At 43.3% G+C, this 27,138-nt stretch overlaps 1 protein-coding gene across 9 annotated transcripts in view; it reads right to left on the bottom strand.

Annotated features, from left to right (window-relative positions):
- The window catches only part of Fer (FER tyrosine kinase), a 324,911-nt gene that overhangs the window by 285,105 nt on the left and 12,668 nt on the right, over positions 1-27,138 (bottom strand). For 7 of the 9 annotated variants that reach the window (XR_004118033.1, XR_004118035.1, XR_004118036.1 and 4 more), the window contains exon 1: positions 5,762-5,842. The exons of 1 other annotated variant lie outside the window; for it this stretch is intronic. The gene's annotated coding sequence lies outside the window, so the exon portion shown is untranslated. Of the gene's footprint in view, positions 1-361; positions 385-5,761; positions 5,843-27,138 lie in introns of those variants that run through there. One more of the 9 variants, XM_031368584.1, reaches the window with a different exon arrangement.

The following is a 27,138-nucleotide window of genomic DNA, read 5'->3' as shown; positions in this document are numbered from 1 at the left end:
AATGCATTCCCACTTGGGCATTGTAATTTTAAAAATACCCTCTGAACTGGGCCAAAGTAAAGGGCATTTTTAGAGACTAAGTGCCTAGAATATAAAGATTCCTAAAATGGTTACACTACAAAGACTATTTTCAATATAAAACTAATTTCCATACTTCTATAATAATTAGTGTCATTTATAACAAAGACTATAGTGCTTGCATTCAAGTACTTTTCAATGCTTTTTAACAGTTACTTCAACTTTTAAATGTTGGACTCCTCATCACAACTGCACAGAAATCAGCATAGCAGTATATTCTATTATATGACAACAATGACCAGAAAACACGAAACAGACTTCCATATGGGGAAAGAGGGTAGACCTGCCAAGCATGTCTCATGTGTTTGTTACTGTAAAGCCAGACGTTTCTGATGACTTTCTTCAATGGCCCTGAGGAGATCCATGATGGTGCCTACACCTTCGTTCTCAGGTGCTGGGAGGGAAAAGAGGACAAAGTCACAGCTGATATCTACAAACTTCACACTGACTGTCACACACATGTAAATAGCTTATATTTGGATGGGTGGGAGGGCAGGGAAACATCAACAATCAGCAATTTAAATTAAAATGTACCCTGCAGGATGGGGTGGTTACTTCCCCATAGTTCACCCAAGTCCTTGCTGAGGACTTACTCATGCACCAACAGCCAGCAACTGTCTGCACATTTAAAGTTTTAAGAATTAGGGTCCTATTGTTGTTTCTCCTAAGGGGCTGCAAACCCTTCAGCTCCTTGGGTCCTTTCTCTAGCTCCTTCATTGGGGACCCTGTACTCAGTCCAATGGATGGCTGTGAGCCTCTACTTCTGTATTAGTCGGGCACTGTCAGAGCCTATCAGGAGACAGCTATATCAGGCTCCTGTCAGCCAGTACTTGCCGGCATCCACAATAGTGTCTAGATTTGATGACTGAATATGGGAAGGATTCCCAGGTGGAGCAGTCTCTGGATTGTCCTTCCTTCAATCCCTGCTCCATACTTTGTCTCTGCAATTCCTTCCATGGGTATTTTGTTCCAGTGTAGGGAAATGCCAGGGCCAGGAAGCGGGAGAGGGTGGGTTAGTGAGCAGGGGGAAGGGGGAGGGAAGGAATAGGGATTTTTTTTTTTTTTGAAGGGGGAAACCAGCAAAGGGGATATCATTTGAAATGTAAATAAAGAAAATATCTAATAAAAAATAAATAAAAGCAAAAAACAAAAAATAAGAATTAGGGTCCTACAGTTACAGAGTTTAACTTTTACACCAATTCAATAAATGATACAAAGTGGGAGTGCTAATAAGAACTTAAATAGCATTACTATCTCTATCAATTTCAAGATGTTACTTTTAGTTCAATGAAAGGAATTTACAACACTCAACAAACAAAAATGACAACCCAAGGTGGAAGAAAATACTTTTAAGAATTGAGACTATTGGGGGCTAGAGAGATGGCTCAAAGGTTAAGATAACTGACTGTTCTTCTAAAAGTCCTCCTGAGTTCAATTCCTAGCAACCACAGGGTGGCTCACAGTCATCTGTAATGGGACCTGATGCTCTCTTCTTGTGTGTCTAAAGACAGCTACAGTGTACTCACATACATAAAATAAATTAAAAAAAAAAAAAAAGAATTGATTGAGACTATTGATCTGATAGGGAAAATGGAAAAAAAAATGAACTCTCCTCATCTGGGTTGATGGTGTCCCCTTCAACAGCCAAAGAACACCTCACAAAAACCAGAAATAAGCCCTCTTTTGCATTATTGGCCAGGGCTGTCCAAGAAACTCCAAAAACATAGAGCCATCTCAAAAAAAAAAAAAAAAAAAAAAAAGAGCCCAGAGGCCCCTGAATTAGAACTGATCTGAATGCCCCATTCCTGAAGACTAGCTTTATGGTACCAAAAGGCTCTTGTGAGAGCTAGTTAGCTAGCTAGCTAGCGCTCCCTCTCCCTCCCTCCCTCCCTCCCTCCCTCCCTCCCTCCCTTCCTCTCTCTCTCTCTCTCTCTCTCTCTCTCTCTCTCTCTCTGTGTGTGTGTGTGTGTATCTCTCTCTCTCTCTCTCTCTCTCTCTCTCTGTCTGTCTCTCTGCCCCCCCTTTTTCTCTCCCCCATCTCCTGAAGTTGCAAGCAGCCCCTAATTAAATGTTTTCTTTTGTAAGAGTTGTGGTGTCTCTTCACAGTAAGAACAAGAACTAAGACAGAATCATCTTTTCAACACCAGGACAGATAGAAATCAATGCAAAGGGCCGAATATAGAAGCTGAGCACTTCCTAACTTCAGGCATTTTTACTTACATAACTACCATATGAGGTCATTTTATCTTACTCATTTAATAGAAGAGGAAACTATGATTTGATGATATTAAGTAATTTGTCCAAGATCCCACAAAAGAGAAACTGGAGCTGAAGCCCAAGTTATATGGCTTCCAAATAAATCGTTCTTCTTTTCACTACACTTTCCCAACCTGGCAAGGAACTCTGTCATTAAAATTTCCAGGCTTTTAATTAATACTTACAGAGGAAAGAGATAATATCAAGCTTATAATGAATGGTAATAATGTAGACTGAATATTAGTCATAGTTTTATAACTACAGATGAAGATTTAAGAAATTACAAGTTATGCATGACATTACATTTTTTAAAGCTGAATATGCAATACCCTTAAAATGGAAACATTTTTGTTAAAATTTATTTTCTTAGAAAGATACTAAATGAACTTCAGTTTATTTTCAATTTCAAAAACTCTTGAAGACCCATATGTGGGACCCACACATTAGTAAAATTCATACATGGGAAACTACAAGTGTACTTGTTCTGACAGAATAAGTGGCTATTTTATTCTGATTTCTTTGTTCCAGCTCTAACATGTCTCTCTGTTTTTCTCCAGATGTGGACGTGGCTCAGTATCATTGCTGAGCCCTACCACAACCTAGGTGCAGATGCAGAGTCACCGGAATGCTCCTGTAAAGCTGTGGTGAGGGGTGGAGTGCGCACAGCAAGCTTGCGTTGTTTTCCAATACACTAACTAGGGCAGTTATTGGGCACTTTTCTCCTCTGTATTTTCTCAGTTGATTCTGAAGAACTCAACCTGAGTATCTAAGTGAAAATGGGAATAAAAGAGATAAGAAGGAGGGGAGAGGAAGGGAAGTGGAGCTCTGGTGAAACCCTGAGGGGCAGCTCAGCACTTCCACAGTACTTCAGGTCACTACCCAAGCCCCAAAGCGTGACCTGTTCCCTTTGATGTCTTCAATGAAACAACAGGCTGACCACAGTAAGTATGCCTAAGGCAACGAAAATCTGTCTTAGTCATCTGTAAATTCTGATACATACCTCTCAAAAATTTAAGAAATTAATAGATAAAGATAGGTATAAAAATCTTTCTGAAAATGAAAAGGACACAAATATTGAAGAAAAGTGCAATACTTTCCTAAGACAGAAAAGATCAACATACAATTACTATGCGTGTGAATTAATGTCATTTCCACTTTCAGTCTTTATTAGAAACGGAAGCTCTCCATTAAGATATTCCTATGTTAACACTATGAGGCAACAATGAAGATAGTTTTAAGTCCTATTGAAATACTAGTAAACAAAGACCCTGAAGTGGTTCTAAATTAGTTGACTTTTTTTAAGTTCACATTTGCAAACTTTTTCCATCACAAAATACATTGTTCCAAGCAGTATGCATAAGTATCTAGTTTATTCAGTTACATTATCTGAAGGACTGGTCATTCCTTTGCCCTCCCTCCAAAACATGTGCAGTACAGTGCAAACCTACCATCTAGTAACACAAATCCAAGCTTAAATGAAACTTTCATTTCTATGGAAAGTGTGTACATTATCTCTCCTGTGGCTACCAGAATGTAATTTACAAAGCTGGGCCTGAGATTCAAAGCTACTGTCTTCCCAGGAGCTCACAGAGTCACACACAGTAATGCTTGTGTAACTATTGTTTCTTCCTGTTACTTAGTTTCACTATTTCCACTTACAAACAAACAAGGACCTTACAATATTTTGATCATTTCAGTTCCTCTGTTAATATTTACTATGGAACAGCAATGTCACAGGTACCACTGCCACAGAAGTAAGAACAGCTCATTCTGTGTAAACTGAAGCTTAACTTGATGCTCTCCAAAAAGAACTGCAGATCTGAAGTGTTCACAGAAAAGTTAGGGCGGCGTGGCAGCTAAGAATGAAACTCAAGCATTTCGTCTCCAAAAGCCCAGACTATTTCTCCCACACAAACGACTTCAACCTTTCAAGTAGAGCCTTAACAAGACACTACATCGTCTTCGCTAGTGTGTATTAATACTGTCAATGCAGAAGAGAAACAGATCTTGCCAAAGGTCTTTTATGGAAGAGAACCGAAAGTGTTTCCAAGAATGCCTATGTACTCTCTTAAAACATCCCCTGGACCTCTGAAAGCCCTAACTGTAGGGCTATCGGAAAATCTTTTTTTGGCTGTAAAAGGGACACTCAACCTTTTACATCCTTTGGCTCTTCCACACACCGTTATAAAGTCTACACAGGTGTTTATACAAATAGTCCCTACACTGCACGATGTATTTTGCAAAACTTTTTCTTTAAACCTGTTCTCATTTCACAGATGGATTGCAAAGTATTTTTTTAGACATTAACCACTAAAATAGCGTTGACCATGTCTTCAGATTCTTTTACATCAGACTTTTATATACAGTGACTTCAGGTTGAGAAGTTTTTTTTTTTTTCTTAAAATGCCTGAAAACTTCTGTACTTGTTAGAACAGCATATGTTAGAGTGACCGTGAGACCATTGTGAATATTTGCAGCTTCTTCGGAAGTAACTATCAAAAGCTTGGCTGCTCTTACATCCTAGGATATTAAAAATGGAAGGCTGCCCTAACAAACAGAGATTGCAATGGCATTCCCGACAAAAATTACAAATGTACAGAGTTCAAAGCAACCACCTCATGGGAACTTAATTGTTCCAAGGCGCCCTAGCTCTTACCAAAACTAATCTCATGAACTCCTTTCAGAGAGCTGATCTTAAGAGGAGTCCAAGGTGCCTCCAAATACCTGAGACCCCTAAAAAGCCCTTAGGGCAAAACCACCCCTGACAAGTCCAGATGCCTCCAGGAGTCTCTCTGGACCAGACTCCTGAAAGGCTGCCCTGAACCAAAGGGGCCGTGGAACTTCAAGCTAAAGGCGAGGCGACACCAGGGTTAGAGGGTCCTGCTGGAAAGGGGCTGCGGGAACACTCCAGGCTGGGTGCCACGGGAGAGGGCGGCGACGGGGGAGGAGACCAGGAGGGGTGCGGGCACCGGGACGAGCGGCCGAGGAGCGCAAGAAGGGAAAGGGTGCGGGCTCCCAGCGCGGCAGCCCCCAACCCCGCCCCACGCCCCGCAGACCGGCGACCCGCGACGGGGCGGGGCCAGGCGCCCGCCACGGCCGGCCCCGCCCCCTCAGCCTCCGGGTCCGGGCGGGTGGGAGGGGCGGGCCCGGCGGGCCGGGTGAGCAGCCGGACCCGAGCCCAACCCGGAACGTTCCGTCGCGGGCAGGATGGGGCGAATGACCCCGCAGCCCTGGGCGGGGACGGAGCTGGCTGAGGGCGGAGGGAGAGCCTCCGCACAGCCCGCGCCCGCTGGGCCAAAGCCCGGCGCCCCCCTGCGGGCGGGGACGCTTGCCCCCGCGAGGCGCTCGCCTTCCGGCCTCCTTCCCACCTCCCGGGGCGTTGCCCCGGGCAACAGTGCCGACGGACGGCGGCGTGAAACGCACCTACCTAGAACCTGACAAGCAGGAGCCCCACAGACCCGGGAGCCAGTCGCCACCCGGCGTCACGGGGACCGCTCCGGCCAATAGGCGCCGCCGTCGCGAGCCTCGACAGCCAATCCCGCTGCACTCCGGTCCCGAGGGCTCAGCCAATGAGCAGAAGCGAGGGGCGGGCGCTGCGGCCGGCCCCAACCCCCTCTCCTACTACCTCCCAGGAGGCGGGCGCGGCCCATTGGCTCGGACCCGCGAGGGGCGGAGCTCAGCGGGTGGGCGGGGACTCGGGTGCGGCGGTGAGGGGGTGTGGCTTCCCGTCGAAGCTCGCTCTTGCGGGTGTCTCTCCTCGAGGAGCCGGCTTCTCCGAGCCCGGCGGTCGGCCTGCGGGCTGGGGATGGGCGCGGAGATGGAGGGGGCCTGACAGGAAACTCCGGAGGCTCGCGGGGCCGAAGCCGGGAAGTGGCCCGTCCGGGTGATAAGCTGAGGCGGTCCGGAAGGGTCAGCCCCGCGGCCCTGCCGGAAAGGAGGCGTGACGAAACGTGGAGCGCCCGCGGGGGACCGGCGCGCGCCGGCTCTCCTCCCCACCCGGAGGCGGCCGTGCTGCGGACTCTACCCTGCCCGCGCTCTGCTCGCGCGGGCTCTAACGTGGATTCCTTTAAATAGGCTTGGCGTTTCTGCCGTGTGCTCGGAGCTGCCTTCCCCGCTCCTGGGCCCGCGGTGTCAGACACTAAGGGTCTGGCGTTCTCTGCAAACTAGAGGATGCTCTGGGAAGTGTGCCTCGAGCCCTGCGAGCGGTCCCCTCGGAAGTACTTACCTCTAGGAAAGCCTAGAAAGCGGGGACCCAAACTTATTTGCTCTTCCAGTGAGGGCTGTTTTCCGGAGCTCTCTTCGTCAATTTCCTGCAAAAATGAGTAAGGTGGACCCGAACAGATCTTAGTAGGTGATCTGGAGCTCTGTGATAGGTGTTGCTCGTCGTGGAGCGTCACTCTCGCATTGCTGTAGCACGCTTTTTAAGGCAGTGTGCCTTGTACGTGAGCTCAGCCACATGCGTCGCCTTCAACAAGTCTGACAACTCCATTTCCACTCCCACCCTTAAGACCTTGAGTTCGTTTAGAGCCAAAAAGGACTGATACATTTTTAAATTCTAAATGGTTATTTACTTAAGTCAGTTTCAAAGCCCAAGAAACCAAAACATACTTTAAGGACACACAAATGTCTTACTGTTGAAAAGTGATGAGATTCTCTCCCCTTCTTTTTCTCAGAAGACAATTAAGTACTCTGTCAGATTTATGGTCCAGGAATAACTTTCTCAAGAACTTGGAATGCACAGGAGTTGTGAATCATTGTTAGAGCACTTGAAACCATAGTTGAACCTCAGCAAAGATATGGGAAGCCGCTAACAAACCAGTATCTTTCAAAGTTCATAGCAGAAAAAATAGCTACCTTATCTCCCAGTTTCTGTGAAATTCTAGAACTCTAAATTTCGAAACTACCTCAGACATAAGGATCGCCCTTTCTCTTAAAATATTGTAGCTAACTCTGTTAGCCATCCCAACAAATCCACCATAGATGTGACAAGCAGAGCCAGGTTCTCTTACCTGAGGACTAGTTATTGTTCAATGTGAAAATCTAAATAATGAGTTGATCTACTCATCTACAGAAAAGGGTGAACTCATGTCTTTGCAGTCTCTTAGGTAATACCTGGGATATATACATCACACTCCCTTTTAATGCCTGGGATATATACATCACACTCCCTTTTAATGCCTGGGATATATACACCACACTCTTTTAATGCCTGGGATATATACACCACACTCTTTTAATGCCTGGGATATATACACCACACTCTTTTAATGCCTATTTAACAATAAAGATCCCTGACTTCTCTAGCATTACCTTATTAAGGGAATCCAACGTTTTTAATAGAATCAAAAATGATAATTTTTGTATTTTATAGTTCTGTAGTTAAATGCATAAACAGCTTCTCAAACGCAAGTTAATTTTCTATAAGCAGTGAGTGTTATATATCATACATACAATACATATAGTGTGAGTGAAGTAAATAAAATAAAAAAAAATGTGCTTGTATTAAATGGTTTGGAAAAAACATAACTTTGACACTGCTTTACCCAGCATACCTTTTCCAAGAACATTAGGCTTTCTTTCTTTATAAAAGAAAAAATTAAGAAAATATGACTGGTAAGTTAGTAAATTACAAATTTGCAGACTATAGCTTTAAGTAAAGATAGAGTAAAAAATAGGCTTCTTTAGTATAGTGTGTGTGTGTTTACATATGTGAATGGAATCCACCTACCCTAAAGTACTAAGAACTTTTCAGTTCTATAATTATTCCATTCCTATTTATTCAGTCAAGAAACATAAGTTGTCCACCATACATGTCAGGCATCATGCAATGAAATGCAACTTTTCAATTAAAAAATTGATCAGTAGGAGGGTAAATAACATCTAATTTTACTATTTTTCCCCTATAAGTATAGCTTTGCAATGGGACACATTTAACAAATACTTTTTTCACTTCCAAAAATTCTGAGCAAATTTCCTTGTATTTTGTAAGTGTGAGGCAATACAGTAGAATGAGGAAAATAAACTCCTGTCTAGGTGATATGGTTACTAACAAATGATTTAATAGATCTGTTTTCATCCACTAAATTAGGATTTAAATCAGTACCAGGAACTGCCATGATCTGTGAAATGCCATATTGTCACCTATCTGTAAGCAAGCAAGTCTCCAATATGTAACCCATACAGATTAAATACCAAGTTCATATTTTAATAAAGAAACTTTCCTGAAAAGAATGGCTATAATGTGGATATTAAAACTAGCTACTAGTTTAAATATAGTCTTTAGTTCTTTACTGTCTTTTGGTTAGCATCATTCCTCACCCTGTCTAGCTCTCTCTCTTGTTTTCCTGTAAAATTTTCTCATAGGCTTGAGGAATCTTGGCTCTGTGCCAACTTAGTTCAGCAAATCCCAAATCTGTAATCTCTTCTCAGCCAGCTCCTTTCATTTCTAACTGTGCTCTGGCTTGGGTTTTATGCCTGACCACGTGCACACACGACTCCTGAAGCAGATGAGATGGTAAGGGAAACCGAACAGAAATGACATTTATCTATATCTGTGCATGCTACACAGTCTGTTTTTACAGGTTATAAACTTCATCAATTCTGAAAACTGTTCGCTTAAATGAATATTTTCAGTACAGGTCACATTTGGGTGAAGTTCAAGATGTTTGTCGTCTGGACTTTCCAAGTTCAGGATTCCTATATGTGGCTTCCTCTGTGTTACAGACTCGTATATGGAAAATCAGGGGAACAGAGGGAAGAAAGGAAGGAAGAGGCTGGAGAGACCGTGGCTCAGTGCTCTTAGACCTTAGACCAGAGCACTGGGTCTTATTCTAAAGGACGGGAGTTCAATTCTCAGCACCCACATAACAGCTCACAACTATTTGTAACTTCAGTCCCAGGCATCTGACATCCTCATACAGACATGCATAAAGGCAAAAACACCAATGGACGTGAAAATAAAAATTAAAAAATATATATATAAAAAAGCTGGGCAGTGGTGGCAGAGGCAGGCAGATTTCTGAGTTCTAGGCCAGCCTGGTCTACAGAGTGAGTTCCAGGACAGCCAGAGCTACACAGAGAAGCCCTGTCTCAGAAAAAAAAAAAAAAAAAAAAAAGGAAGGAAGAAAAGCTCTGTAGTCTTCAATGTCAATGTCAAATCCATTAAGAACACTCCCCAAGAGTCTCCTCCAGGAGAAAAGGGCAAGTGGATATCACATTGTTTTAAGTAGACCTACAATCATGGAATGGGACACAAAGGATGCTGGTACAAAATAAAACCAAAGCAAAAAACAGGAAAACGGGAGATTCAAACTATGAATGATTTCCTTTAAAAAGAAAAAAAAAGATACAGGGCTGGAAAATGGCTCAACCAGTGGTTAAGAACACCTACTGCTGTTGCAGAGGACTGGAGTTCTGATCTTAGCACCAATGTCAGGTGACTCACAACCACCTGCAGCTCCAGCTCCAAGGAGAACCAATGTATCTGTCTTCCTTGGACATGAAATTCATATACACATAACCCTCTACCCCCACACACATACACACAACTGAAACTAATACGAATAAATCTTAGTAAGGAGGATAGTGTGCGTGCGCATGTGTGTGTATGTGTGTTTGTGTGTGTGTGTGTATGTGTGTGCAAGAAAACAAGATAGTTTTCTCAAGGAAATTCTCAGAGAAAGAAATGAAAGTGGCCATGTTCCCTGAGGAAACTGACTCTTCCCTCAGCAGCCATCAGTTGCCAAGAGCTCCTCCAAGTGAGGTGACTCAGGGCCCCTTCCGTCACCCATGTTGACATTAGGAATGGCTCAATCTTGTCAGGTCTTATGCAGGTAACCAGAGCTACTGTGGGTTACTCTGAGCAACAACCACCTAAGGTTCAAACCAAACTATACAATTACTTTTCCCTATCTACATTCAGCTGTAAAATATTCAATCCGTCCAAACTCAACTGAATATTCTCAATTTATATGTAGTAAAACATGTGTAAACATCCCCACTATGCAGGGGGAGAAAGGTCCAAAACTTTCCGTTCATTCATCAAACTTATCCTTGAGCACCTCTGGCTATCACTCTTGCCAAAATTTCGTGCACACAGTCATAGGAGCAACCTTTGAGGCTGGCTTTGGAATGTGTCTATGCCATTGTTGTGACAGTCCTATCCCTGTTATCACAAGGTCATATCTCAGTTTTATTTATCTATTGTCTGACTGAGAAACATTACAGTCTTTAGGTTTTTTTGTTTTTGTTTTTCTTCTTTTTTTTTTTTTTTTTTTTTTTTTTTTTTTTTTTTTTGGCTTTTTCGAGACAAGGTTTCTCTGTGTAGCCCTGGCTGTCCTGGAGCTCACTCTGTAGACCAGGCTGGCCTCGAACTCAGAAATCTGCCTGCCTCTGCCTCCAAAGTGCTGGGATTAAAGGCATGGGCCACCACCACCCAGCCCACTCTTTAAGTTTTTTTTGTTTTGTTTTGTTTTTTTAACTTTTAACTTTTAACTTTATGTGTTTGTGTGTTTTGCCTGTATGGGTGTGCATGCACGTGCACGTGAGTGCATGCATGTGTCTGTGTGTATGTTTGTATGTGTGCATGTGTGTGTATATGTGTGTTTGTATGTGTACATGTGTGTGTGTTTTACCTGTGTGTGCGTGTGTGCATGCACATGTGTCTCTGTGTGTGTATGTGTATGTGTGTTTTGCCTGTGTGTGTGTGTGCGTGCGTGTGCATGCATGTATGCACGTGTGTCTGGTGTGTGTGTGTGTGTGTGTGTGTGTGTGTGTGTGTGTGTAGCACATGTGGAGCACAGGAGAGGCAATCGGGTCTCCTGGAACTGGAGTCAGTGATGGTTCTTAGGTGCCATGCAGGTGCTTGGAATTGAACCTGGATCCTCTGGGAGAGCAGCCAGTGCTTTTAAACACTGAGCCATTCCCCAAACCCTAGTTTTTGAAAATTATTAATAAATTGTTATAAACACTCCTAGAAAGTATTTTCATTATATAAACACAATGTTCGTTTACATTGGAAAGGTACCGCCCAGCTCTGGGATTACAAGCACACAGAGCCTGTAATCAGTAGTTTCTGGGATCTGAACACAGGTCCTGCTGCTTGCTCAGCCCGCACTTATCCCATGAACAGTTGGGTCTCCTCAGTCCCAACAAGTGATATTTAACTGTAAAACGGAACTGGCAACCTTCAGTTTTGTTTTGTTGGGCTAAGGATCAAGCCTAGGAGCTTGCCGGTGCTGCAGAAGTAGTCTACCACTGAGCTACACAGCAGCCCTGCCAAACACTTTCAAATGTCTGCCCCATTTCCTGCTACCCCAGTGACATATGTAGCTGTCATGGCTCCTTGTCCACCAACCCTAGGTGCTACTGCAAAAAGGTTGGAGAATTGGTTGACGTTGCCTTTGAGGGATGAAGAGAATATGTCCTCACATTGCTAGGGCTAACCTAGAACTTATAATGTACTCCAGGCTAGCCTCAAACTTTACTACTCTACCTCAGCCCCCTAGAATTGAAACTGTCACAGCCCCCATCTTTGACCACGTTCATATGTTGTCCTAGCTTTGGCTTCTATACACCCAGTGACACACCAAATTTCACAGCTTTCTAGAAATTTCTGAATCTTCTTTTGTAGAGTGTCTGTTCAAAGAATCTTTGCACATTTTAAAAAATGGCTTGTTAACTTAATTTGCTTTTTTGTTTTGTCCACTTGTTTGTTGTTTGGTTGATTGGTTAGTTGGTTGGTGGTGTTTTTTTATTTATTTTACTTTGTAGCTCAGGGCCTCACATATGCTAGACAAAAAGCACTGAGTGGAGGGAAGTCTTCAAAAAACTACTTGCTTTTTTCTTGGAAAAAGCAAGGCTAAAGAACTCAAAACACACACACACACACACACACACACACACACACACACACACACACACGGCAGATATAGCCAGGTGATTATTGGCAACATTGTGAAGACAGAGAGTAAAGAACAGGTAGCATTTTTTCATGAAACAGGACTTACACAAGGAAAACGCCCTGTGCCTTTCACACTAGACACAATCAGTCTCAGGCCTAACTGGAAAAGATGGAAGAGACACAGCATTCAGAATACCACTCTGAAGAAGGCTTCTGACGATCGGTTAGGAAGAGAAGTTCTTAGCTACAACATCAAAAACACAACGTTAAGAGAAAAGTGGTGAATTGAACATATTCAAAAATACAAAGATTTAAGAGTTTTTGTAAAAAAGAGGAAGCTTTGCTCTACGACAGATATTGAGAAGAAAAGAGGACCCACAGAATATGCTTGCAAACCACAGATCTGATAAAGGGCATGTATTCAGAACAGAATTCCTACTTTAGTCACATCTGTTTCATTCTTTCATCATCAACAAAAACCTCCTCTCTGACCCTTCCAAATATGCTGGCATTCAACTGTCTGAACCATTGTGAAATAGGTGAACGAGTGTAGCTCATTACTTCCGTTCTGCAGAATAATGTACTCTAGGGTTCCAGTCTTTTACAACCGAAAACTTCTAGCCATTTGTTTTACAGTTGCAGAACAGATATTAATGATGATTCCTTATAACTTAACCCTGAGGAGGTCATATTTAATGGTGGTAAGGCAAGCCAAGTATATTTTATATCTGTGTCTTATATGGATCTGCGGATATGTAGTCATAGGAAATACTTTCAGAAACTTAAAACATTTCTGAATCAGTTACGTATTTTGTTTTATTGAAATGCCAACCCAATTTAATTTCTTTTGCCAAAATATTTTAAAATCAGAGAGCACCCCATTTTGAATGAACCCATTTCTTAAAACACCTTGATTTGCTAAAATAAATACTGTGCCAAAAAAAAAAAGTGCTAGGTCTAGATTGGGGTTGAGAGTAAATTTCCTGGGCAGTGTATTCTCAGAGTCTAGAAAAATAGATTCTAGGCTCTACCCCGATTTTTTGAACTAAGGATTATCCGTCAACTGGTGTGGTGGGCGCACTTTGTGTTCTCTTGATGCCATAGATTTCTTACTAGTTCAGTTTGTCCCACACCACAAGGGAATGCAGTGATCATGTAAGCAGAGGAGGTGAACGGTAAGCACATGTGCTTTTATTTAGTTCCTCTTCCCCAGTGAGATGTCTCCGTGGGTAACGTGGGTAACGTGGGTAATGTGGGTAACGTGGGTAATGGGACTTGCTACCAAGCCAATGACTCAGTTCCATTGGCAGGCCCCACTTGGTGGAAGGAGAGAGCTGACTCTAGCAGACTATCTTCTGATCTCCAAATACACTTTGGCATGTGTATGTACAATAAATAAATAAATGTCATAAAATATTTAAAATAAGAGTCTAGTACCCCTTGTAGATCTTTGTTGTACTTTTTGGATAAAATGAAGTTCTTATTTCACATTGATGGACCCTGAAGTAGGTACATTAGCTTAACAAGGAAGGATAAACTCTGGGCAGAGGCAGGAATTAGACTGAGTCCATCTGCTTTTGCTGGCTGTAGTCTGTCACTGTCCTTTAGAATTCCAATTGAGGCACAGTTGCCTCTTCCTCTACAGAGCTTTTGTATTTCAGTAGTTCGTGACCAATAACATCTCCAATCTTGAGTTTAAAAGGAAATAAACAGATTATAATTCATATTACCTACCTCATGTGACTTGTTTTACAGTATGTCATTGTTATCCACTACATGTGGGAAAATTTTGGCTTCATTTGTTTGTAGGAACAATTTCAAGAAAAGAATTTTATCTTCTTACTTGTAACTCACAATTTATCTTTTAAAGTCCCAAGATTGTCACTAATATGAACAGAGTGATATAAAACAACCATTCTCAAAATTTAAAAAACAGTCTTTTGTTATCTAAAATAAACCCCAATTCAGTTAAAAAAAAAAAGTTAACCTGCAGAGCAATGGTGTCTCGTGCCTTTACTCCCAGGTACATTAACCTGAAAGACTTGTTTAAACAGAAAAGATGTGAAATGATGTTCCATCAGTCCCCACAATTTAATTTCAATCTTATTTTCTGAGAATTGTTATGTTTCATTTACATAATAAATATGTATCTTCTAATTGTCTTTAATGTAGAATTCCGAAATATATATTTTATTGTACATTTATTAATTTACCAAATATACTTTCTTAAGTGTCAATAAGCAGCAGCATTAAGCCTTTGGTTCCAACAGGAGGGACTCAGTAACAAAGTAACTAAGTAACATTGAGGCCAATCTTGGCAGTGCTGAAGTCTGAGTAGGATAGTACCACAGGGGTGCTGTTGCTAGGGGCAGGGCGGAGGCTTCGGTAAGGAGGGAGTCTGAAAAGATGAAACTTGAAATCAAACATTTCCGGTAAGAAAAGAGCCAGGTACAGGGAGATCTAGACACAGAGTGTTCTAGACAGCAGCTGCACGCCCTGAGGTGGGAAAGATGAGTGTTACAAGCACAGAAAGACGGGTGTGACCAGAGCGCTGGAGAACAGTGCAAGTACGGAAACACCATCAACAGATAAGACTTATAGGGAGGGTAAGATTGTGTCCTGTTCTAATTTTACCCGAACTGCAGTGAGAAGAGCCAATGTGGATTTGTGTAGGAGTCTTTTTTTTTTTTTTTAAATTGTTACATTTGTTTTTAAGTAGCTCCATCCTCCTCATCTTCCTTCACCGGCCCTGCTCCCCGTCACTCTTCAGCCCCAGACTAGTCTGAAACTGATGATGTAGCCCGGGCTGGCCTTGAACTTGTTGGTGAAGTAGGAACTACCTCACCAGGGTACCAGCAGAGTGTTAAGCAAGTGAGATGTATGATCAATTTTATTTTTCCCCTCAAGATTTATTTAACAAAATTCAGTTCTTTGCAGTTATAAAATTCATGGAGATTTTCATTTCCAAACAACCCAGGGAAGCATTTCTCTTTGAATCAGTAATTTTATCTGATTCAAGTCACTCAGCCTTACTGGATATAAGTATAGTTCTATACGTTTGCATCAATGGGAAGGCATCTTGGAGGCCATCCTGGGATTCTGCCCAATATACTGCAACAATAAAATAGCAATTATAATATAACATATACTGTAGAAGAAAGTGAAGCCAATATAATTGATGTTGCAAAGGATTCACTAATAGATTTTCTTAGGATACATTAAATCACACAAAGTATAATTTAGCTAATGGACTAACCCTTACCCCAAAGACAAGGTGGCCTTTTAGAGACAGATGAAGTTTACTATGCTAGGATATAAATGTTTATTCTCGAGGATTGACCAGCCGTTAAATTGCCCACCCCAAAGACCATGTCTCTAAACAGGCAGCTCTAAGGGGGCAACACAGGGTCACAACCACCACTAAGCCCTGGTCTACCATTGAGTTCTTTGTGTTCTTATCATGAAACGCATAATCTCACCAGGTGGGCGACATGGCCCAGGGTCATAACTACTCAAAAGAACAACTCTGGTGTGCTTAAACAATTCTGGCAATATCTTTATCAGGTAAATGTCTTCCCATTTGCCCACGTGGCCAGACCTGCAGTCCTCCATCACTGTTTAAACTGTTCAAAGTGTAACCTGGGACCTAAAAGAGATTTAAGGATGAAAGTATATATAAAACCTAAGCTGTGTATAAGTTAGTAAATCTTTCGTCAAAGGCTGGTTCTTCCGTGGTCGTTAGCCCCAGCCAGACAAGTGCCATGAAAGAGTTTTTCCTTAGCTCTAGTGTGCAAAGTGATTTCTCACCAGAAAGGCATATAGTTTCTAAAACTTTAAAAGGGACTTTTAACGTGACAAATGTTAAAAGTGCATGTAGGGAATTCTCTGGTGGCCAACGTCAGAATTGCTCCAGCATCCTTAGATAAACAAGGCAAGGGGTTGAAAAGATGCAGGACAGTGGGAAGGATAGTCAAGTACCCATAGTACTGCAAAGAGATGGGAAATGTTGGAATAACTGTACCAGGGCCAGGATCGCAGCCCAGATCCACCCATCTTCTTTCCCCTCCATTTGTCCTTGTTTCTGTGTTTAATTTTTCTTCTACTCTCTCCATTTCACCTCACATAACTGTAAAGACTGCATTTATTCTCAATCTGCTCAGTTCCTCTATGTGGCACAGGAACTATCAAACTTTTACAATCCACTGTTGTTGCTATCTTATCCACTCTAATTTGAAAAAACTCCAAGAGAGGGACTTCAAACTTACAGAGTATCCGCTGGACATCTTGTCAGAGCACAGCAGAGTTTGTCGAAGGAGAAGGAAGCATTTCTTGGAAGACTGTGCTAAACAAGAAGGCAGATTGCTCTTTCAAGCAGCTATAGAAGGACTGCTTATGAATTGCTAAGAGGGGATGGGTCATATATGGGACAGGCTGTAGGGTGCATTCCATTTCAAAACACGGAGCCTATCTGTAATTTTTTTCTTAAAAGATTGCCTGCATGTTATGTTTTGTAAAAAGTATGCATTAACTGCTGTAAAGACACTTATAGAAGGTTATCATGGGGCTTCCATTTGATTTTCACAGAGTCTATGTGTCTTAAAGTTGTATAGTAAATTAGATATGGTAGATGCACACACAAGACAGACAGCTCTATGGGAAGGTTTAAGTGTACAATCCTTGGCCCTGCAACCAGCCAGACCTCTCAGGTTAAACGGTAACCCAGCTGTTTAAGTGATCTTAATCATGAAACATGGCTTGCTCACCTCAGGGGATTTGTCTATGGATGGAAGAGAATAATGCAAAAGATTTCAAAGGGTGGTCTTGATAATTAGTTCACTAATGTATATGAAGAGCTTTCAATAACAAGAGAATTCAGGAAGTGTCAGTTTTTATTTTGTTTTTCAGTAATGGAGACTGAACTCAGTGAGAGACCCTTGGCTAAGCTGCTGCCACAGCCCTAAACATTGGCTGTTTATTTTAAACATGAACTTGGGTTGTTTTGTTTGTTTATTTATGGTTGGTCATGGCAGTGACGGTGGTGGGGTAGTGGTTGAATCCAAAAGAGGACGCAAAGAATCCATTTAATGAAAGCCTTCCTAGCAACAGAGAGAGAGCAGACTCAGCAGTTAGAAGCACTTCCATTCCCAGCACACATGCCCTGTGGCTCACAACCATCTGTAACTTCAGCTTCAAGAAGGTCCAGCCTCTGAAGACACTGAACTCACATACACAAACCCACACACACACACAGGCATAAGTATTACTATTGTTATCACTGTTTTTATTTTAAAGCAGAAATCCTTTCTGTTTTAATCTCTCTCAAAAAAGTTACCTAATCATACTCATGTGTTTGTATCTGTTCACTAACTGAACGCTTGCTCACCTAATCATATCCATGTGTATGTATCTGTTCATTAACTGAATGCTTGCTCATCTAGGAGCCAAACCACAATTCTATCATGATATATGACTATCATTAGAACCTCAGAAGCTGTAAAAGCAAGCTTTGATTGATAAGGAAGAAGCCCAGGCATTCTTTATAGGTCGGTTTCCTGGCAGGATGTCCTTCAGCTTTTGCTATGCAGTGATAGTTATCAATGTCTAAACTTAGAACATTAGTCAGAGTTCAGTACCGATTTAGTAAATCGCCAGTGATTTAAAAAAAAAATACACAGACATTTCTGTAGCAATTGTGGCTTGTGTCTAGTCTTTGTGGTGGTTTGAATGAGAAATGTCTCCCATAGGATCAAGTATTTGAACACTCAAGTCCCTGTTTGTTGGTGCTGTTCCTGGAGGAGGCTCAGTCTGGCTGGAGGAACTCCAGCCTTAGGGAATGGGTTTGTTTCTGTTCCAGCTCACTCTCCTGCTTCTTGCTGAAAGGTGAAGACGTGAGCCCTCGGCTTCCTGCTCTAGCCGCCTGCTCCAACACCTTCACTGGCATTATAGATTCTCTCTCTGGTACCATGAATCAAAACCAATCCTTCCTTCTCTAAGTTGCCTTGGTATGGCCATGGTGTTTTATCACAGCAACTGAAAAGTATGCTCCGTTGTAGAGTAATCTCTTATTTCACTCCTGCTTCCCAGCCCTGGAGCAGTCTGGTGATTTGAATGTGACTTGTCCCCCCCTAGGCTCCTGATTTGGAAGCTTGGAAGGTGACTGCTGTGCTGTGCGAGAAAGCTGTGCAAGAAAACAGGTTCCTAGGTGTGGGGAACTTGAAGACTGTAGCCTGCTTCCTAGGTGTTCTGCCTCCTGGCCTGGGCCCTGTGAGTGGGCCAATGCCACACCACCATGGACTGAATTGCTCCACTCCTTCCCTGCAGTGATGGACTTACAGAATAAGCCTGTTTGGCTGAGCCAACTTCCTCCATTGCTTCTGTCAAGGATGTTGGTCCCAGCAATAGCAATTTACTCTTCAGGTCTAAAGGGGACTACAGACTTGTGTCTCGCTTCCTTGTCCTACAGCAAAAGGCAGCAGGACCCCTGCTTCTCCTATGGTTTGTTGCTTGTTTGCTTGTTTTATTTTGTTTGAAACTGAGTGCTCTTAGCTAAACTAGTGCTGACATTATCCTGTCTCAATCTCTCCAGGGCAGGGATTACAACTGTGCAGCACCATCCCTGGTTTGTGGATGCTATCGCGCACCCTTTTGGATCTTAACAAAAGTGCTTAAGGTATGCAATCCTCTACTCTACTCAGATACAGACCAAGTGCTTTTACTCACTGCAACAGCTAATCTCAGCTGCCAACCTGACTATATCTGTAACCAACTAAGAGACACGCCCCCTGGGTGGGTCCCTGAGGAGGATTAGCTGAAGATCAAAGATGGCCTCCTAGAGTGGGCAGGAACTCCCAGCCCAGAGGTGAGGAGGCCTTAGGGAGAGTGTTGTTCCTTTTGTCCACTGATCTCGGCTTGGCAGTGCACCTTCCTGAGCTGTTCTGCTGTTCCGTCCCCTGCAGAGGCACTTTCTGATGCTGGCACAGCAGCTTCTTTGGCCTTTCAACAGGAACTGGAGACCAGCTGCTCTCCAGGAATCCTCCAGCCCCAGATTGAATACATGGCACAGCTACGACTGGATTTTCAGCCTCTCTACTGTACAGACAGCCATTATTGGACTATCCAGCCTGTATTGTATAATCCAACCTAATAAATCACCTTTGTAATATATATTCTCATTTATTAGTTCTGCTCCTCTGGAGAAAACTGGTCAGTGTAGGTGCGCGCACGCACGCTCACACACTCATACACACACAGGAACACATTCACACCACAGTCTCATTTAAGTCTCATAGAAACCCTGTGGGATAGTGTATGGCGCCTTGCTGCCCGGATGGCAGCAATAACGACGAACACACTTAGACTTCTTCTCTCGCGGTTTACTCAGGAAATTTTCTTTTGTGTTACAGCTCTCCTAGGTACCCAGGTGTTACAGCTCTTTAAGGTACCTAGGTATTATAGCTCTCCTAGGTTCTTAAGTGTCACAGCTCTTCTTGATGGCACGGTTCTTCTTGGTTCTTCTTGATGCTGCTGCTTCTTCTTCTCTCTTCTTTCTTCTTCTTCTTCTTCTTCTTCTTCTCCTTCTCCTTCTCCTTCTCCTTCTCCTTCTCCTTCTCCTTCTCCTTCTCCTTCTCCTTCTCCTTCTCCTTCTCCTTCTCCTTCTCCTCCTTCTCCTTCTTCTTCTTCTTCTTCTTCTTCTTCTTCTTCTTCTTCCTAGGTGCTGCAGGTCTGCTTGCTTCTGTGGAGTGGCTCCGACTGTCTGGAGACAGCCCCTTATATACTTGAGCTTGAGCTGCCAAGTCCTCCTGGATTGGTTCCCTGTCAAACCCTCATTAGCATACACCTGCTTGGGAGGGGCGCATGCGCAGTATACACCTGCTCGGGAGGGGCGCATGCGCAGTAGAATAGTCTATTGCCACTGCGGCCGACATCCAAGCAGCTGACGATCTATCCAAGTGGCTGCCTACAGGGAGGCACGGGCGTGCTCACCTAGGGCAGAGGGAAAGAATTAAGGCTGCTTGGAGCCCTGCTCATCCCTGCTTTAGCCCCGTGGGATAGAAAGCAGCCTGTGTCTCTGCTCATTACATGGCCACCATCTTAGATATGATCGTCTAAGCGGCCGCTTAAGATCCAAGCGGCTGATGATCGTATCCAAGCAGCTGCCTACTAGATAGACACTTCTATTAGCCCTATTTACAGATATATTTTTAAAGAGACAGAGAGTTCAAATGTGTGACTTACAGTGTCGCAGCTTTGTTGGTGTAGGTATTGCTACTTGATACAAGGTGATCCAGTACAAGGGCCTCAATTATAACCATTCCTAAGCTTCCTTGTCAATTAGGAATCGATTCCTCCATGATTCAGAGGAATAGGAGCGGTTTCGAGTAAAAACAACCAGAACCTATTAAAAAAGAAAAAAAAAGAAAAGAAAAGAAAAGAAAAAAAACCCCAGCCCAGTATATAGCCTAGACTGGCTTCGAACTCACGACCCTCGGACCTTCCCCTTCCAGGTGCTGGGATTACAGTTGTGCTTCACTGCGAAGCTAAGAAACAACTGTTTACTGGGAGAAAATAGGATGGCTGATACTAAAATATGTAGCTCTACAAGTCAGTTAAACCTAAGTCTGGCAATCATTTAATATTCACACTTTAAAAATGAGGTTATTACAGCACACACCTCATAGCTGTTGGAAAAACTAAAGGGATAACTTGAAATTTTGCTGTGGTCGCAGTTCCCTGCATTGAATAAATGACCCAGAACCGTTTGCAGGTATTCTTGTTTTTTGGTATTTTATTCTTCTCCCACTTCTCATCCTCCATACCCTTGTTCCTGCTGCCTTTGTGTTCCAGGTAACTTTTCTGACCAAGCTGGGCCAAGGTTGAATGCTACCGATAACTAACATCAGGCGAGCGGATCTTCACGTTTGTCCTGTAACTCTATTTGTTACCCACTAAATCGGGACCGGTTTAGTGCCCCGAGATAGAGTTTCATCTAAAAATGACAATCCGGAATTTTCCCTGTCAAGCGGCTTTTCGGTGCACTGTGTTCAAAGTGCCCAAGTAATCCATTGTGAATGCACTGCACAGCCCTTATCCCGGTTCTCAGAAAACTTAAAAGTTGTTCTTAGGGGAACAATCACTGCTTTGCATTTCATTATTGAACAGAAAATCTGAAAGAACAATATCAACTTTTAAATGAAATTACAGGCCTGGAAGGGAAGCATAAATGTAAAAAGGAGAGCACCTCATTATAACTCGTTGGAGCAACTGGAGTGAAGCTCGAGTCGTAACATGTTCCAACACGGAAAAGTCTCTCGGATATACTAAAGAACATCATTACGCACACAGCAATGAAATGAGAAAGTTATTACAGAGAATAACTAAGAAGGATAAAAGAACGCCAAGACAGGTTCTTAAAATGGGTAATATAATAAGCTCATTAATAAGTATTCTGAAACAGCTCTAAGGTTTTCCAATTAATCTGAATTCTTTGGGGTTGCCAGCCAGTCAGGAACATCAGCCTCATTATTGGTTTCCTCTTGTTTATTTAAGTCACCCTGCCTCTCTGCTAACTTAACACAAGATCCTTTCTACTTATATCTACCTAAACACAAAGAAGTATTTAACTTTGGTATTAGTTATTTGTGAATGAAATGAGGCCTCTCTTTAAAGACCTAGAAAGCAGAGGACAGGCTTTAGAGCCAAGAATGAGCTTTTGAAGGGCTCATGCTTTACTATCTCGATATAATCCTCTAAATCGTCTTCATAACGTGGAAACTTCTCACTGCAGAACATCGAGGATTCATTGCACGTCACCTCAACACACCTAGCCACTAAAGGTCCTTTTGTAGTTGGTGGTAGCACATTTAGAAATTAACGTAACCCGTCGTGTTCCCTTGCCCTTTCGATTTACTTTAATATGGAGTAAACTCAACTTTCTAATGGCTCAGGCATGTGTCCAGAGCTCTACAGCTGGCCAGCAGAAACGAAGATGTTTGTGATGCTCTGAGAGAAAATCGCCTCCAAAAGGCTCATGGCACCGTTAGGGGGTGGGGCCTTGTTGAAGGAAGTGCGTCACTGGGGGTGGGCTTAGGGGGGTTTCAAATGCTCAAGCCAGGCCCAGTGTCTCTCTGGATTGCTGCTGCCTGTGAATTTCAGATGTAGGACTCTTGGATCCTTTTTCCAGATCCTTTTCTACCTGTGTGCCACCCTGTTTCCTGCTACCACAGTAATGAACTAAATCTCTGGATTGTAGGCAGCCCCCAATACATGTTTTCTTTTATAAAGAGTTGCTGTGGTCATGGTGTCTCTTCACAGCAATAGAAATCCTAACTATGACTGTTCTAAAGAAATATTCATGTCTTTCTGTTTATCAGACGGCTCAGGTAATAGATTATCCACATGCATAAAAGATGCTTTCCCCAGGAGTCTCACGTTGGAAGAAGGGAGAGGCACTAGCCAGAAGGGAAGCCCGATTTTACACAGTTCTAACAACTTGCCCCACCCGCTTACAGGACAGGACTGAAGCGCTGAGAGCTCAGGGGTGTGGGAAGTCACGTCCCAACCTGGTACGCTAGGGCATAGATGCATAGATAGATAGATAGATAGATAGATAGATAGATAGATAGATAGATAGATAGATAGATTTGATCTGCTAATCAAACTTAGATCTTATGCTTTAGGACCCCAAAGGTGAACTTGGTAAGCTCACTGGATCTCTTTTCCTCTTCCCAATATGGCCACACTGAATCAATCGTTTTTTTTTTTTCTGCCTCCCACTTTTATTTTTGGCTCTTTTAATTAGCTTATTGAGCTGGACGAGTGGCTGGACCAGACTTGAGGCACAGGTGGTGACCCTACAGGTTCAATAACACCGTCTTTAACGTTTGGAATTTTGACCCCACCCCTGGTCTTTTCCGTAGCCATGCAATTATAAAGCTCTGAATTAATGGAGGAGGCTGTCTGTTGGGCAGGCAGGAGAGCTGATGTTTACCTCCACCAAAGCCTGTCGGGTTTTCTATAGAGGTAAAAAGGAAGCCCCAGTCCCACACTCTACCCACAACGTAGGAAACTGTGGTTAGGAGTAGTTTTCAGATCTCCTTTCTATGAAGGTGGCTACAGTGAGACTCTGAGCCCGAAATCAAGGCACACAAGAAATCAGTTGAAAATAATAAGAGGCAATTTGTGTTTTGTTTTGTTTTGTTTCCCATGCAGCAAAGGGTGGAATTTTAGGGACACGACTGAGTTTTTTGTTTGTTTGTTTTGTTTTGTTTTAGAAGTCAGCGGGAAGTCAGACAAAGCATCAAGACAGCGTGTCCTGGTCCACAGCTTCTGGTCCCAGGACCAAGACAGTCCAAGGCGTCGCGCAGACCCAGGCCAGGCCCCGCCCACGGAGGCAGGCCCAGCCCTAACCAGCGAGAGCGGAGAGGAGACCCTCCGGCGTCCTAGAGCGGCCGTAGAGCGCGGCGGCAATGGGCGGAGCATCTCCGTGGCCTGGTCCACGCGTGCTCGGCGCTCCGACTCGGCCGGTGGGCCGGGAGTCCCCACGCCCCGACAGGGTTTCTTACGGGTTCGCGCGGTGCTGCCCACGCCCGCACTGGGCTAGCCCTCCCCGACCTGGAGTGGCCTTTCCCCTGCAGAAACCAGATTCATTCTGCACCGAGCTGAGCCCGCGGCGACGGGAAAGGGACAGGGCTGGCTCCCTGACCCGGGGCCGCGTCTCCAGGGGCCGTCATACACTTGCCTTAATTTTCCAGTCTGCAGTACCGGTGATGAGTATTTCCCAGAGTATTGTCAGAATTGAGAAAATGAATGAGAATACCAGTCACTTGGTCTGGGGCCTGGCCTTGTTAAGCACTTAACTGAGATCCATCCATAATACTTGCAGGTCCAGGAGATAAAACACTCATCCCTGTACCATCCAACTCCGGAGGAGGTCACTCACTTCCTCAGTGGAAGATGAAATGTTCGAAAGAGCAAATGGACTCGAAACAACTACAACACCGGTATTTCATCACAACTTCGAGTGCTTAAAACAGGAAGACCCTTATAGAGGACAGAGAGTGGGAAGTGGGGGAAAAAAACCCGCATCCCCAAAATATAATTTCATCTATGATACGAAGAAACCAATGAGAAATAACATGTATGAGAACTCATGCAGGAAGGTGTATTAGTAAATACTAACAGTGGGATTCCAGTCTGGGGACAGGGACAACCAGCTGTCCTTCACTGTGATAAGCACCATGTAAGAGCATTCCAAACTTGATCAAAACATGTCTGAAACCCTATAGAAAAGTATCAACATCTGTGGTCTCTCATTGCTTCCAAAGCAAAATGCACGTAGCTAATTTGTGTGGAATGTTACCTGTGAAACCAAGGTTCTATACGGATTCTGCCTCCCCGTCTGACGCAGCCTTCTCTGCCTTTGTTACTTGTTCTCCTTTTGGACCCCTAGATCGTTGATTTCAAGCCACAAGCTGTTGAAAAGCATTGTAGCACAAGTTGGCCTTGAACTCCTGGTGTTTTTTTCCTCCACTCCCAAAGTCAAGGGCTCTCCCACTGGTCTATAGCCCCAACCCAGCTCCTCTCTTGGTTCCCAGATCCTTTGATGTGTCTACATCTCTGTCTTACACATCATATTTCCATCAGCTGTTTTGTTCTGCACTTAACAGATTTCTCTGAGGAAAGAGTCTCAGTCTTGATTTCCCCTGCACTCTGCTCACACACCCCTCCCCGCTCCCCCTGACTTTTCTTTGTTCCCAAGTAATGCTGAGCATCCTGTCCTGACTTCAGCAAGAATCCTGTTGGTTTGGTTGAGCCAGAAGTCTGCTTACTAGATAGCTTTCCGCCCGCTGTCCTGTGCATATTTCTTGCTCACAAATCCCCACTTGTACATGCTGTCCCCTCCCCCCACACACACACTTCCACAATGTTCCCTTAGCCTTCGAACCTGTCTTAACAACAAAACCACATAACTTACTCTTGTGATAATGGCATTAATCTAGCTGCAAGTACCCTGTTCTGATCAAACTCTTTGTTGCACCCTGCCTGCCAATCCTTTGCACTGGGGATGCCTCTTGTTTTCAACAAAATTGCAAATGTTCAGCTTTACCAATAAAAGACTCAAGAGGCAGATGCTAATATGAAAGCGTGCTAGCTCGGAGAGGCAGGAAAGGCAGCTAGCTGACCTTCTTTCTCAGCTAACGTCCCAAAAGGATGCTTTCCTTCTATACTCTGTCCCCCAAGCCCCCCAAACTGTCCCTTCTACTTCTTGTGCATCTTTCTGTCTATCCTCATGACTCCCTCTTGCTATCTATCACTTTTTCTTAATAATCCTATGTTCACTGATTGCTTGCTCTGCCTCTTGACCTGAGGTTGACTTTATTTAATCCTGTTGACAATAAGTAGAACACTCTAGGATTAAAGGTGTATGCTAGGGCTGAGCCGCATCACAACTAGAAGCAGGTTTTTCCAGCAAACAACACAATCTCAGGGTTCACAGTGTGATCAAATATCTTGCAAGAGCCTTTAATGTGTGAACTTGGGTGGAGGTTTTATTAAAATTGTATCTCAGTTCTCACTTTTCATACTAAGCCATCTAAAACCAGAGTTTAATTTACTCCACTTTGTAATACACACACACATATATATACATATATATATATTTCTGTTTACTTCTGTATGTTACTATGTACCTATATTACCATTAGAAACATTAGAAATAACAGTGACCTCCAGGGCTGGTAAGAGGGACTGAATGGAAACAATGACACAATATTCATCCAACTGGATGATTACGATTGCTGGAGATGTATATGGTGGTGATCATGTAGCAGGTGCATGCCAATACAGACGTGTCAACATTCGTCTACCTTTAGGGAGATCAAATCATAGACGAAGAAAACAATCAAATTACAGTTCCATATGGCGAGCTTCAGAGAGAAGTACAGCCCCAGATCAGAGAAGATATCCCTGACCCAGGCAGGGGGTGCAGAAAGACAGGGCTCCCAGGGGAAAGTGTGCAGAGTTATGTCTTGAGGGATGAATGAGATATGGCCATCTAATGAAACAATGTCATTCCTGATATAGATTCAGGAAGAGGCAAGAGAGGGAAGCTATAATCAGGGATTTCATACTAATTTTGAATGTTGACAGTGACCCTCAGGGTGTGCATGGGAAAATGCAAAGTGATGGGGGTGGGGTGGGTGGAGAAACGCAGGCCAGACAGAGTTTACACAGGGCAGGAGAGATCATTCAGTGGTTAAGAGAGCACCCTTCAATTCCTTCTTTTGTTGTCATAAGCATTATGCCAGCAGCTACTCAAGGAGGGTAGGGTATATGTATTAGCTTAGCGTTGTCATCTGCCATGAAGCACAGTCGGGGCAGGACTCAAGAAGGAACCTGGAGGTAGGGACTGGAGCAGAGGCTTTCTTGCTTTCTATTTTAAAAATCAAACTTTTATATAAATGAACAATCCTTCTTGGGTCTAATTAATTGCCTTTACAAAAAAGTACAAAAGACAGAAGAGGACATACAGAAAAAGACAAAAATCACAGTGTTTCAAATCAACCTTTGAGCTTGTCACACACACCAGAGAACCCAGCATCATGAGCACAGCCTTCACTGCTCTTTCCAGAGCAGAGTCCGGAGTTTTCTGTGGAGACCCTGCAGGCAACAGGACCATTTGTCAGCATTATAACCCTGACTCACAGCCTTGTGATGAGTCAACAGAGGTCTCAGTTCTGGGTGAGATTACAAACCATATGATATTGGAAGCATATTCACATGGGTGCTAAGACTTAAGAGAACGTAAAAGAAAAAAAACAGAAAAAGACTCTGAGGAGAGGCGTTCAAAGGAACCATGAGAATGAATACTAACAGTATTTAACCCCCCTTTTCTTTTCCTTTGT

The sequence above is a fragment of the Mastomys coucha genome, unplaced genomic scaffold (assembly GCF_008632895.1).
Source record: "Mastomys coucha isolate ucsf_1 unplaced genomic scaffold, UCSF_Mcou_1 pScaffold14, whole genome shotgun sequence".
Classification (NCBI taxonomy): Eukaryota; Metazoa; Chordata; class Mammalia; order Rodentia; family Muridae; genus Mastomys; species Mastomys coucha.
The sequence above is the reverse complement of the archived record's forward strand: the minus strand, read 5'-3'. Positions and strand labels throughout refer to the sequence as shown.